The sequence below is a fragment of the Leopardus geoffroyi genome, chromosome B1 (genome assembly GCF_018350155.1).
Source record: "Leopardus geoffroyi isolate Oge1 chromosome B1, O.geoffroyi_Oge1_pat1.0, whole genome shotgun sequence".
NCBI lineage: Eukaryota > Metazoa > Chordata > Mammalia > Carnivora > Felidae > Leopardus > Leopardus geoffroyi.
In genome coordinates this window covers 94,440,282-94,455,426 of record NC_059327.1, presented here as the reverse complement: position 1 = coordinate 94,455,426, position 15,145 = coordinate 94,440,282, and the positions used below count along the sequence as shown (strand labels likewise).

Sequence of the window (15,145 nt, the reverse complement as noted above, 5' to 3'; positions counted from 1 at the left end):
CAGACCTGGTCCAGGTGTCTTTTCCTTGGTGTTAAATCCTGAGGCATGAATAAGTGTTCCTATATCAAACAAAACCTCCGTTATTTAGCTTCACAGTCTGCTCCTACAAGACTAGGTCCTGGAAGATCTATACCAGGTATGATTCCATAGCTCCTACTAGTACATAATAGCTTTATCCTGAAGCTCTTTTGGTGACTGATCCCTTTTGGCTTTTAGTAGGAACAAACTCTTCTACTGAGTTAGACTAAGACTTGTTGAGAAGGGCACTGTTATCTCCTAGCAAGGGGGAGTCATGCCAATTCTCTAGACCTGGAATGTTGAGAGGAACTCTACGGACCCATTACTTTGAAGCACATCCCTCTAAATGTCCCCATCCCAAATGTCAGAAAACTTAAGACACAAAGTCATTCTTTTCTGAGGTTCTTCCTTCTTATAATTAGTCCTTGACTTGGTCAACAGAATAATCTGTTCTTGGGCTGTGGGAAATGAGGATCTCCTTCGATAAAGGTGTTTTGACTTTCATACTGTGTTTTAAATTGCTACTTGAATGGCCTGATGTTGCCATTTTCTTTTTTCAATTTATCAGTTGAATTCAGCAAATGTCAATTTGTCATAAATATTATTCATAATTACTATTTTGTATAATTACCACTTACCCCCTCCATATAATCTCAACTGCTAGAGATATATGAGACAGAACATCCATTTCTACCTCTATCCCATCCAACTTCACCACAAGTGAAAGTCTTAACAGCACTGCCCCTGTTGTCATGTAGCCTGTGAGTTATTCCACTTTAGAACTTTTCTTTAGGATCCACTTTCTAGGACCACAACTGGCATTTATACAAGTTAAGTTTCCCAGAAGCTGACTCAAGACAAATATTCATGTGCACATGAAACATTAAGAAATGTTTTCAGACTCTGGAGTGTAAGTATAACTCAGAGCTTACCCACGCTGAGTCAAGGATGCTGGACTTCACTACTCCAAAATTTATTGCCTGACAAGAAGAACAGATAGTTTTGCTTCGTTAGTGTGTGAATAAAATTATTCTAGGACCTCAAAGGTAGTTATCACAAAAGAGCTTTCAGTTGGTGACTGCTGAAAGGAAAAGAATCAAAACCTAGATGAGGAGGGCAGTGGTGGTGAGTTTGGTGGTGGGCCAGAGGTGTACCATATGATGAAAATGGATTCTCACTCCCCAATAACATCTTATAGAATGGAAGTTCATCTCCCAGATTCCAAGTGGGAATTTATAATGCGCTTGTTTATTTTTTAAATAAAATTGACCTAGTATTGCAATCATGCAGTTACATGACAGTTGCATAATCTCTTTGAAAAATTTTGTAAACTATTAAGTACTATAGAAATGCAAGTTTTTAAATACTAATTAATATTTTAATTCTGTTGGGTGACAAAGTTACTTTACATGATTTTTTAAAATTGGTTCTAAAGGAAAATGTGTTGCTAATTCCCAACAAATATTTTGCAAAATAATATTAGTTCAACCCACTCTGTTACACTCCTTTGTTGTCAATAGAGAATATGTTCTAGTAACCTTCAGTGGTTCCAGTTAATGGATTTTATTTTTTAAGTGTATTTATTTACTTTAGAGAGAGAGAGGGAGTAGGGGAAGGGTAAAGAGAGAGGAAGAGAATCCCAAGCAGGCTCCACACTGTCAGCACACAGCCTAACACGGGGCTCCATCTCACAAACTGTGAGATCATGACCTGAACTGAAATCAAGAGTCAGATGCTTCACTGACTGAGCCACCCAGGCACTGCTGTTGGATTTTAAATGATTGGGACAATAGATTCTGAATCTTTTTCATGGTGGATTCTAATTTTTACTGGACCTTTAAAAGATGTTTCATGTGCTATTTTACAAATATCTTTACAGAATACTTTTAAGAAATTCATAACTTAGTTTGAGCATCTTAAAAACACTTGTTAGTTTTCCCCACATTTAATATTCATATTATCAAGGCAAATATATTCAAATGATATCACTTGATTGTGCTGATATTTCCAATATAAGTCATATGCTTATTTTTTGAGAGACACATAATCAGTACTACAATGAGACAGTCCATGATTGAGAGATGTTTAAAAGTAGCATAGAGAAGAAGCATAGCTTTAAAAATTAAACAGAAAATTGTTCACACCTTTTGACCATATTTGAAAATAAAAAAAGGAATATGATGCTACAGAGTTGTTTAGAAGAGGTATTGAGTGTATCTATATAAGGCACATGGCATGATAACTGACAAATATGATTACATTCAGCATATGGATGCTCTTGTTGACATAAGGCTTGTACAACCAACTCACTATCCCAGTGAGTCCATCATCCACAAAAGAAAGCCCTAGACAGTTCAAAGAATGAATGAAGCATAGGACCATACTGACATAGCTTTTAGTCTTATTGAGATAGTGATGAGAAATGATAGTTTTTTTTTTTTTCATATATTGAAGTCCTTCTTTTAGCATTTACTCAGAAGAAGAAAGAAGAAACTATGATGATCTGAGAAAATGATGTGCGATCACATGTGTTGATCACATGTTCCAGCATTATCTAGAATGTTACAACAATAAGCAAAAGAATGTCCTGCCATAGAATTGCTTGTGACATTTAACACATCTCCTATCATTCCCTTGTGTATTTTCCTTTCTCTTTCCCCACCTCTATCTCTCTCACACCCCCCAACGTCCATATTATTTTTCTACTGCTAGGAAATAAAATACCACACTTAGTGGCTTAATTAGCAATACCTGTTTGTTAGCTCACTGTCCCTGTAGGTCAGAAGTCTAGGTGCAAATCAGCTGGGTTCTCTGAACAGAGTCTCATACCAAGGGTCACACTCCTTGTGTGTCCATGGCCAACCTACATTCTTACCTAGAAGCTCTGGGGAAGAATCTGCTAACTTATTAAGGTTGTTAGCATTCAGCAACATTGATTATTTTATTATTAATTCCTTGAGGCTTTAAAGCTGAGGTTCTCATCTCCTTGCTGGTTGTTGGTGGAGACCACTCTCAGCTCCTAGCAGCTGCTCACATTCCTCTCAGTGTTCAAAACTAGCATCTGACAATCCCCCTCAGGTTGAATTCCTCTCACGCTTTTAACCTCTCTTATTTTGACTCATAACTGGTTTAATGTCATGAGATTCTGTGCTGTGGGCTTGCATCCAAGAGAACTGGGAATATGGTAAGTAGAACATTGTATCAGTTAAAAGGAGAGATGTACAGCCATTCAGTCCTGAATAAGAATCCTATCTGTGTGATAGTGGGTAAGCCTCTATGGCTCTGTTTCTTCAGTCTTAAATGTGGAAAAATACTATCTTTCATGGTCTAGGATTACATTTATTTTACTACTAAAAATGAAAGAAAAAAATCAGCAGTTACAATATTCCATACAATCTAAGAAGCATCCCAAATTCTGAGATATTAGCATGTAAAATCACACTATGAATCAGTGAAATAAAGTAATGTCTATTCCATGTGGTTAGCCTAAGGAATAATTTACATATGCCTATAAACTGCTTGATGCTGTATTTGAGGATGGTATTAGACTTGGCCAACTTGTAGCTGTTATGGTTATTGTTTAGAGTCTGGTTACTACTTCCTTGCCCTAAGATCATTTCCTCAAGTAGAGAAGGAGGAAATGCCACTTTATTTTTTTCCCAATCCTTCAGCTACCACGGTACTTGTTAAGATTTGAAATGCAAGGGGACAGGGTTTCTACCATGAGGGAACAGTGACCAGCCATGAGAGAAAAGGCAGTGACCTTGGAATGTTGCACTGTAACTTTCACACTGGCTCTCCCAACATACTGCCTCTTCCTCAACACAAAGCTGTGTGACTTCTTTATGCTGAGCTATAGAGAGCCATCTTCATAGTTCTGCAGTACCCTAGCCTTCCGCCTCACTAAAGGTGGGTATTTTGAGTCAGGGCCATTGCGTTAGAGGATTCATCCCCTTCATGTGATACAAATGATGCAGCAGCTTTATTATCTAGTAACAACAGGGCAGGGCATGAATTAGAAGCATAATTATGTAATTTTAAAGCATTTTTTAAATCGAAGTACAGTTAAAACACAATGTTACATATAACTATGTAATCTTTAGCAATTTCTTGGATGAGCTTGAATTAGTATATTAAGCCTCATTTTATTTTATTTTGTTTTTTCAAACTATTTTTCTTGTTTATTTGTTTATTTGAATTTTTATTTAAATTCTAGTTAGTTAATATGTAGTGTAATATTGGTTTTAGGAGTAGAATTTAGTGATTCATCGCTTATATATAACACTGAGTGCTCATCACAATAGATGCCCTCTTTAATACCCATCGCCCATTTACCCCATCTCCTGCCCACCTCCCCTCAAGCAACCCTCTGCTTGTTCTCTATAGTTAAGAGTCTCTTATGTTTGCCTCCCTTTCTTTTTTTCCCCTTTCCCCAATGTTCATCTATTTCCTTTCTTAAATTCCACATATGAGTGAAATCATATGGTATTTGTGTTTCTTTGACGGACTTATTTCACTTAGCATAATACACTGTCTCTGCATCCATATCATTGCAAGATTTCATTCTTTTTTATGGCTGAATAATATATATATATATATATATATGTGTATATATATATATACGTATGTATATATATACGTATACGTGTATGTATATATATATACGTATACGTATATATATATATATATGTATGTATGTAGAGAGAGAGAGAGAATGGTGGTGTATATATATATATATATATATATATATATATATATACACACATTTCTTTATCCATTCATCAGTCAATGCATATTTGGGCTCTTACCATAATTTGGTTATTGTTGATAATGCTGACATAAACATTGGGAGCATGTGCCCTTTCAAATCATTCTTATATCCTTTGGGTAAATACCTAGTAGAGCAATTGCACTAGAATAGTTCTATTTTTAGCTTTATGAGGAAACTCCATGCTGTTTTCCAGAATGGCTGTACCACTTTGAATTCCCACCAGTGGGGTAAGAGGGGTCGCCTTTCTCCACATCCTCATCAATATCTGTTGTTTCTCATGCACTGTGAAATCATGACCTGAGCCAAAGTGGGACACTCAACCAACTGAGCCACCCAGGCACCCCAAACTTTATTTTTAAAAATGCTATAGAGCTGGAGGTTCCTGGGTGGTTCAGTTGGCTAAGCATCTGACTCTTGATTTTGGCTCAGGTCCTGATCTCGCAGTCATGCAATTAAGCCTTGCTTCGCGCTCCACGCTAAGCATAGAGCCTACTTAAGATTCTCTCTCTCCTTCTACCCCTCTCCTCTGCTGGTGCTCTCTCTCTCTCTCTCTCTCTCTCTCTTTCTCTCAAAATAAATAAATAAAACATTTAAAAAATGCTATAGAACTGGAGGTCTATGTTACTAAAATCATTTGATGAAGACTTGTAAACATTAGATCCATAGCTAGATAATGGCTAATTTCTCCTAAGTGTGTATAAGTGCATGTGTGTGCATAATACACATGTTAAATAACAAATTAAAATTAAAAAAAAAGTTAATCTGGTTTATTTCTTCTGTGACTTTACAATTTAAAAATGAATACCTTTAATTTATACTCCATTCCTATGATTCTTATCACATCACATAGGGACATTATAAAGATAGAATATAAGAGTATATTGAACAGAAAAATGAAAGAATTATTTTCGGTTTTCTTTGTATAACTAAAATTCCTACAGTATATAATTTTCCTTTCTGCCTAAAAATGAAAGTCATGAGTCTCAAAATATATACCCTGAAATATATTTGTTTTTTAATTCCCCATGAGATGCTTAGGACAGTTCTACTTTTCTTCTTAGCAAAATGATCCGATTATTTTTTAGAAGTGGGTTCAAACAGGCACAGGAAAATGGGAATGTTAGCCATTATCTATATCACATTTGGGTGTAGAGGATTTCATGTACAAATCTGTAACTCATCTTATTCAATGGAAGATGATTAAACTATAATATTATGGTCTTTTCCATCTTATTTAGCACAATCACTGATTCCAGACTTCACAAAAGAAAGAAAACCTAATTTCCTGGATGTGTGCCTCTGTGTTGGGCCACCCTGACACTTCTCTGGCAGTATGTGCTTGGGCCCTTTGGATTTGTGACTAAGACAAACTTTGGGGATGCTTTTAAAGATGCTTTTTACCATTCCCCTATGCCACCACCGCCCCCCCCCACTTCTTCTAAAATATTGCATTTTCTTATTTTTTATCAGGAAGTTTAATGCTGAATCCAACATTAAAGTACTGTTTGTAATTTTTCACAAATGTGGGGTATTATATCATTTTTTTCTACCGGTTTTCAGCTGAATTCAGAACTACAAAGTAAATTGCACATAACTTTGCATTGAATCAAAGGACAGATTTCTTCCTGTTGTTAATTCTGCTTTGATTCCTTTTCCACCAAGAAAGGTAGCCCACTAAATTTGCTTTTGACAAGCTTTGGAAACAACTTCATAACTAGTCAGGTTGTATCAAAACAAAGAAAGCATTCTGCATAAATGTGCTCTTTTAAATGAATTTGATCACAGAAAACAAAGCTGACAGGAAAACTTCCCAGCAATTATCTCCAGGTCATCAATAACTATTAGAGATCTTAGCTGTAGAGCATATTCCTTTAGCTCTACTAGAAGTGGCTGTCTGCATAGACTACTGCTGATAGGTTATTTCTTCTTTAGTTTATGACTTACTTTTGCTATTAAAATTTTGTAAACAATGAAAATATATCACTCAATAATATGATTTCAAATAATTTTAAAAACAATAGGTATACTGAATTAAAGTTTATGTCATATCTTACCTCTTGCACTTTGTATACTTTGAATGCTGCATATTATTGACAGTGAGAGTTAACAAAATGTGCTGTATTTCTTTAAAGCCTCACCATTTATCTGCCTATGTTTAGGTGGCCGAAGGTGAATAACCCTTATTGAGAAACCATTGCATTTATTTAGACTGATTTTGGTTATTAAACAAGTACCTGGTTTTAGTTGAAAATATTCTATTGTTTCCATAAAACCTGCTCTTAGATATGATAAGAGGTAAATTATTGATTGGCTTCTTTAAGAAAAGCATGTTTTATATCCAAGGGCTTTGAGGAAATCTTGGTGATTACATTTATTGAAAAAAATTAAATGTGTAAAACAGTTAATCTGTCATGTTAAGTTTCCATTTAATGAAACAAAGAAGTTTTGTGTATTTCAAAAATGTCAATACATTCAAATAATGTTGAACATAATCTAGATATGTTATTTTGATAACCATTCCTTTATAAGTAACAACATTTCTACATCAGAGCTGTTGGAATAATCCCTTAAACCTCTACTTTTCCTGTTCTCTACCTAGAAAAAATCAGAAATATAATCCCAAATCATAAATTTTTAAATCATAAATCTTGAAACTTAAATAGAAATTTAGGTCTCAAAAGGATGTTATAAAAGAAAAAATGAAAATATATTTAATGAATTAATCACTACCATTAAACAAAAACTATTAAGTCACCTAAATCATATTGCTTTAAAAAAAAAAAGTTAGCCACTTTTGAAAAAGAGCAAAGAAGTGCCCAGATCCCAGATTTGAGATGACAAGACCATCAGCCCTTAAAACGTTTCCAGCCATGACACAAATCACTCAGTTTATACATATTTTCTGGCAAAGTAGGCTTAATGCCACCCTTTATCCACCGTTCCAAAAATGTTAGAATATAAAGTGAAAACAGTGCCCTTTTAGGGAGAGTCACACCTCTATATCTAAAAAAATATAGGGCCACCTGGGTGGCTCAGTCGGTTAAGCGTCTGGCTTTGGCTCAGGTCATGATCTCACTGTAGTGAGTTTGAGCCCCGCATTGGGCTCTGTGCTGACAGTTCAGAGCCTAGAGCCTGCTTTGTATTCTGTGTCTCCCTCTCTCTCTGTCTTTCCCCCTCTGGCACTGTGTGTGTGTCTCTCTCTCTCAAAAATAAATTAACACTAAAAATTTTTTTAAAAATCTTTAAAAAATTTAAAAACACAAAAAGCATTATATCATTTAGGAAACCTGTGCTTTATGATTAGAAATAAATTACTGACATATGTTGCATCGTATCATATTGCAAGCTCCATAAAGTTAAGTTTTTGTTTCCTTTGGTTTGGTTTTTGTTTGTTTTTGTTTGTTTTATGTTTTGTTGACAGCTGCTTCTTCAGCATCTAGAACAGTGCCTGGCACTAATGCTCTGTAAATATCAGATAACACCATGTGTGAGATGTTATAAAGCATTGCATTTCAACAAGTTTGAGGACCATGGTTCCGAGCTAGGTCAGAAACTAAGTTATGACCATTTCTTCTATGAACTTGGGAAGAAGATTTCCTGGCAAAACAACTATGAGAACATTAGTGACTGCCTCTTCCTTTGCCAAATTATCTTTGAAAATATCAGGGTACTTCCCAATGGGGCACTATTGTCAGAAAGTGAATATTTTTATGTCTCTGCATAGATGGGGTGTTCAGAACATTTTACTGGGACCTAGGTCACAGCACAAGCTTTGGACATTCCTAAAGAGATAGTGAGAGACTATCTGGAAAAGGTATCTGGAGTAGACCCAGATCCATAAACAAGTTGTAGGGATTATAAGCTTTGAGGAGTTCCTCTTGTCTTCCTTCTAAAGGCATTTATTTACATTCCAAAAGGTAATATACCAGGATCCTTTCCCTCGTCTTCCAGAGGACAATTTGTTTATAACAGGAAGCAAAGGCTTCTGTTCCCTGCTCAGAAGTGGTGGTAGAGCAAGCAGCTATATCTTTATAATCTCTCAAGTTCACTTTCACGGTTCCCTTCCTGTGGTATGACTCACATAGGTGCAACGCTGTCCATCTGGCGCTCATCACATCACCCCAGAGCTGGGAAGTTTAGGGCAAGGGAAAATGATGTGGTTCTCGCCCTAAGTAAGAATTAATTTTTCCCCGTCCCAGAAATCGTGTCTAATTTCAGGATAATATGAATAAATATAGAATTACAAAACATAATCAGCTACTGCATTAGTACAGACAATATAGCTGCATTTGACATTCACATGCCAAAATCCTTAGGGAATTTTAATAGGTCCCTTCACAGTGGACTTCAGCCAGTGGAAAGTTGGGTGGAGGGAACCTGACCCTCACACTTCACGCTGATCCATCCTCTTACCTTCCTGTGTTCCCTCTCCCACACATATGAGGAGGAGCAGAAGGCCGGGCAAGCAAGTGGAAGAGAGCCAATTACACCCCCTACCTGGCCCAAACAGAAGCTGTAGGTAGAGAGCAAGAGGAAGCCCCACATTTGCATCCCTTCCCTCTTCAGTCTTGATGTATTTCATGGATCGGTAGAAAGCTCCAGGATTTGCAACCCACACAGGTGTTAGCCCAAGCAGAGGTGTGGACTGAGTAGAAATGGTACTTCTTTTGGTAATTTATTAACACATTCAGCAAATAAATTGTATTTATTTTTTGTATATTTTCATGTTTTGACAGCTTAAAGACTGCCCCTCCCAGGGCTAACCAATTCTTCAAGATGGCAAAGAGCCCAGCCAGGAGCATGTCTGATATGCAAACTAACCAATCCAGGCATACATCCTCCATGTGGCCGCACACCCCGGGAGGCAATATTCCCCACTTTATTCATCCAAGGCCCATGTGCCAGACAACTACTGACCACTTCTATGGCTCAAAGCCCACTGAAATTATTCACACTAGCCAGCCCTAAACTGTTCACCCTACTCTTCTTTTTTGCGGGTGGCCCAGTCGTTTGAGCATTCAACTCTTGATTTCAGTTCAGGTCCCAGGGTCATGAGATTGAGCACATATTAGGCTCTGTGCTGAATGTGGAGTCTGCTTAAGATTCTCTCTCTCTCTCTCTCTCTCTCTCTCTCTCTCTCTCCTCTCTCTCTCTCTCTCTCTCTCCCTCAAATAAAATAAAATAAATACATAAATAAACAAACTCTGATGAGTAATGCTTCTAAATTCTCAGTGATTAAAAAAAATCAGATAAGTAACTTTACCATAGATGGTTGGATATTGTCCCTGCAATTGCTGCCATGGTCATATGTTTGCTAATTCCTGGAGTGGCCACTTTGTACATTCACAGCTTCGCTAAAGGGGGAAAGAAAAAAAGGGTTGCCCGTTATTTGCATTAGTAGAGTTTCATAGATGTTTCCATTGGCATTATTCAGTTTGTTTGTTTAGACTATTTGGTTTCCTTATAATGTTTATATCTAAACATAATATCTAAAAATAATTTTTAATCAAAATTTCCAAACATTCAGAAATCAGTTAGGTTTTGCTATATACTTAATTATTCAGAAATGAGTGAAATTATTTATGAAATAGAAATACACACAATTCTTATTAAATAATAATAACTGTAGTTTGTGAGAAAATCTATCTTTGTGATCACAAGATAACAGGAAAAGTTGATCTGAAAAGAATTAAATGAGACTAAGCATATTTACAAGAATGAATTTATGTATCTCTCAGATTGACATCTATAAATTATATTTTGACCACCATTAGATGCAATAAACTTATTCTTCCTAGAAAACCACCTTGATATATATATGTATATATATAATATAATGTAATTACATATATTATATAATATAATTATATTATATTATTATATATATAATTTTAAAATGAATGAGCAACATATCTAAATTTAATTCTTTTAATTTGAATAAATAAATGATTTCACATAACAGGGGTAGGCAAACTGCCACCTACAGACCAAATCTGGCCTACTGCCTATTTTGGAAATAAAGTTTTATTAAACTATAGACAAGTTCATTCAATTGCATATTGGTTATCACTTTGTTTTGTACTATAACATCAACAGTGACCATATGGCATGCCCAGTGGAAAATACTTATTATCTGCCTTTTTGCTAAAAGTTTGCTAAACTAGGTTGTAGAATAGCATATTCATTTTACAGGAATCACTTAAGAATTTATCTTTAAGACATTCTCAAATGTTTAAAACGCTATTTAAAAAAAACAATTTGTTTTTATTGTAAAAAATTCTATTGGTTTGATAATACTTCAAGAATCAGAATTGTTGCTCTTTCAAAACAGGTATTGACCAAGAATTTTACTTTGTGTAAGCATATTATATGCCATAAACATTGTACAAGAGCTTATATTTCAAAAGTTTAAAAAAGAGTTTGAGGGGGTCATTCTATTAAATATCAGTGTAAAACTTTTTAGCTAAACTCTAAGGGTTCAGATATTCATACATGCATACAACTTAAAGCACACACAGATATACATCATGGTCTTCATATAGCTTTTGTGTATACCTGTGTGTGTGTGTGTGTGTATGTATATGTGTGTGTATTGCAGGGTTATGTACATCTGTGTGGAAAAGTACTCATTCTGTCTCTATGTGCCATTATGTTAATATGAATTAGGTATCTGTGACTATAATCTCCTTATGAACTCTTGTTCATATTTTTTAAGTCATGTAATAGTAACAAAAATAATGAGGAGCCTCAAGCCATATTTAGGATAAGTTAAATGTGACAATGTGGTTGTCTTCCCAGCATTCCTTTCACTGTGTTCATCAGTCACACTAATAATCTAATTTTCACACTCTAGTGAGAGAAACCCATCCCCCCTCCATTGCTACACTCATCAGCCCAGATGCCTATACCAACCACATGCATTTTCCTGAATAAAATGATATTTTCAAAAATGAGCATTTGAGTCCATTTGCATCAATAAGATATGTGGGCAGTTTTCTGGAGAAACAATGGATATAAAATTTCTTCTCTCTCCTGAAATAGCTACAAGGAGCTAACATTTTCTTGTGTAATATACAGATGGGAAGCTGGGAACCACTGTAGGTACTCAGAGGAATATCTAAGATTAGTAGGAAGCTGACAGTATGGAATGTAGTGAGGGGTGAAATGGAATTCTTGCTAAAATAAATAGATTTCACTTGCTAACGTGAGTAGATTTCTACTTCATTAAAAATAAGTAGATACCTTCATTAAGCAAGACCTGAAAAATTATTTCTCTTCATCTCGAAGTTAAAGGAGCCAGCAAATATACTTTCTGTTTGACGGTTTGATTTTGGTTTGTTGTTACTTCTATATCAAAGACTCAGCATATCCAGACATATTTCAATAATCCAGCATAATTCAGGATTCATTAGCTAATCCACTCATTTTTTTAAAGAGATCTTCACAAACGATATATCAAAACAGTTTTAACTATGATTTTCATGGCTCTTGTCTTACACTGTAACAAAGTAGTACCTACATGGTGCCTAATGATGTCTTATTATGATGAATAAGAAATATTTCAACAACTATGTTATAGTTTTGGCTCATAAACTCCCTGAACTTTGATAATAAACTTAAAATAAATCTCGTCTTCTACAGGTACATTGGCCAAAATGTTATGGTATGAAATAGAAACAATAGATGTACTAAAACTTAAGCATTTAACATTTCTTAATAGTATGCTTGTAACAAATCAACATGTCACTGAAGGAAATTCTTTGGAAAGCATATAAGATTCTATTAATCTACAGACTCTGATCAGAACAGTTGGTCTGTAGGCTATCACCTCTAGCTCAGACTGACAGAGGGTTAAATTTGATTGGTCTGATTTTGCTCCCTCCTGAACCTTGTGGAAAATGAGAGGAAAACAACACCCCAATATATAAAAGAAAAGATAGATTAAACAGAAATGATTAAATACATCAAGAATATAACGTATTTAAGCTGTAGAGAGGCAATATTGACAATTTCAAGTGGCTGCCCTGGTCTTCCCCAAAACACCCCCTGCTTCTCCATCACTGCCTTCTGCAACCCTGACATCAGTAACTTACTCTCAGAGGTCATTAAGCCCTTCTTCCTAAAGTGTTAAATACTTTTGAGTTAAGGGCTCTCCAATCCTCGGAGTATTTGCATTTTAATAAGGAACTACTGACGATTGAAAAACCTTTAGGACTTGAAGGAAAACAATTCTCATATTGCAAGATGAGGCACTTGCAATTTAATTCATGGTAAAACAAAATTCACGATGTGGTTAGGTGCATAATTTAACCTTGTGCAATGCTAATCCTGTTTGAGTAAAAGGAAAATGAGAGACTTGATAATATTTCAAAGTTGCTTTCATTTCAGTCTCTGTAAATGTCTTAGATCAAGTATGGGGGAAATTTTCTTTCCCAAACCGTTTTATCAAACTTTTACTCCAGCCAAGTTTTCTGTACTAAATTATATATTTGTAAACACAGGAACTAACAATCATGTATCCATACTGAGTAAATCATGCTCTCATTTTCTCTGTGATGTCTGAGTGCATAGACTGTTTGGTGCCCTGTCAGTAATCTGTCCAAATACCACAATAAGTAAACTGGCAATACGCACCTTGGTGCAGACTTGTCTTTCAAATAGAGATTACTAATTGTCTGGAAGGAGCAATACCTGCTATTATCTTCCCTGAAAAATATTTCAAGCACTAAATAATTCAAATATAAATGCCTTCCTTATGCTTGGTCTAGTCTTTAAAAATGACATGCTTTTATAAGTTCCACTGAAGTTTAGGGGGATGAAACAGATGACAAGTAATAAAGGGCAACGAAAAACAATGTAGAAGGAGAAACAGAATTCCAAGTGAGTTTATTGTAAATTAAAGAATTGTACTTTTTTTGAGTTTATTTATTTTGAAAGGGAGAGCATGCGCACATGCATGCCCATGCATGCAAGAGAGAAAGAGAGAGAGAGAGAGGGCGTGCACGTGTGAGCAAGGAACGGGAAGGAGGGAGAGAGAGAATCCCAAGCAGGCTGGATCTCAGCCAGGCTCAAAATAGTGAACTGTGAGATCATGACCTGAGGCTAAATCTAGAGTTGGAGACTTAATCTAGAGTCCGACACTTAACCGACTGAGCCACCCACGCACCCCAGGAATTGTACTTTTAAACGGAATGAAGATGAATATAGAATAATCATATTTGTGTGAGATATTATTTAATTTTGTTGCTTAAACAATTAAAAATGATGTTTAATGTACATTAATGAAGGTGATCCAATTATTGTTTAGACAATAGATTTCGTGAAAATAATATCATATAACATCCAGATGTGATAACAATTCCCTTGGGAAAAAAAAAACACCTGCTATTTATATGGTCTAAGTCCAGGATTGCTAAAGATTGAGAACAGTTAAGGATTATGTTGTTTGGAGATGTTTAAATAAAAAAAAATCATTTGGATGAAAAAAAAAGTGAAATTTTACTTAGAAACTAACCAGGACATTTCCACCAGGAAATCATGGTGGAACAGCTCTCATAGGATGGGCCTTATCCAAGGACAAGTTATAAGATGGTTTAGAAAACTGTGAGATATGTTCAGTACCTTTCCAATGAAGTGTGATGAGCCTTTTCTCATGGAAAGCCATAAAAATAACTGTTGATTTTTCATTTTCCTACCTAAGACAATGAGACATCAGGAAATATCTGTATATAAGTTTTAAAACTTCTGTAGAGCAAAAGCACAAAATGAAAAGAGGATTTGTAGTCATTTCCAAACTTAACCCATTCTACATACTTACCTACAAAAATTACAGACACTTAATTTTCTTACCACATTGTATGAGTTATGGTCACCAGTTAAATCAGACTTTTTTTAAAAATTTTTTAGTGTTTATTTACTTTTTAGAGAGAGACAGAGAAAGAGTGTGAGCAAGGGGGGGGGGGTCATAGAGAGAGGGAGACACAGAATCTGAAGCAGGTTCCAGGCTCTGAGCTGTCTGCACAGAGCCCGATGCGGGGCTCGAACCCACAAACTGCAAAATCATGACCTGAGCTGAAGTCAGAGGCTTAACTGACTGAGCCACCCAGGCACCCCTAAATCAGACATTTTTAAATGTAGTTTCTTATTAATAAGAAATTCCAAACAGTAAAAATAAGTTATTTCAAATAATTTTCATATTAAAATCTTTTTACTTTGAAAACAATTTTGATTATGTAAATGAACTTATAATTTGATTTTATTGTTTTAAAATTTTAAAGAAAATTACAATGAACAATAAAATGACTACCATTTTTGTCCTAGACATTTATAAGCAAATTATATCATCTTAACCTTTAG

At 35.3% G+C, this 15,145-nt stretch overlaps 1 long non-coding RNA gene across 2 annotated transcripts in view; it reads right to left on the bottom strand.

Annotated features, from left to right (window-relative positions):
* The window catches only part of LOC123583071, a 79,490-nt gene that overhangs the window by 60,375 nt on the left and 3,970 nt on the right, over positions 1–15,145 (bottom strand). The window contains exons 2-3 of one of the 2 annotated variants that reach the window (XR_006704728.1): positions 10,053–10,143; positions 951–998 (exon numbers count right to left, since the gene is read on the bottom strand). This is a non-coding gene — a long non-coding RNA (uncharacterized LOC123583071). Of the gene's footprint in view, positions 1–950; positions 999–10,052; positions 10,144–15,145 lie in introns of those variants that run through there. The other variant, XR_006704727.1, reaches the window with a different exon arrangement.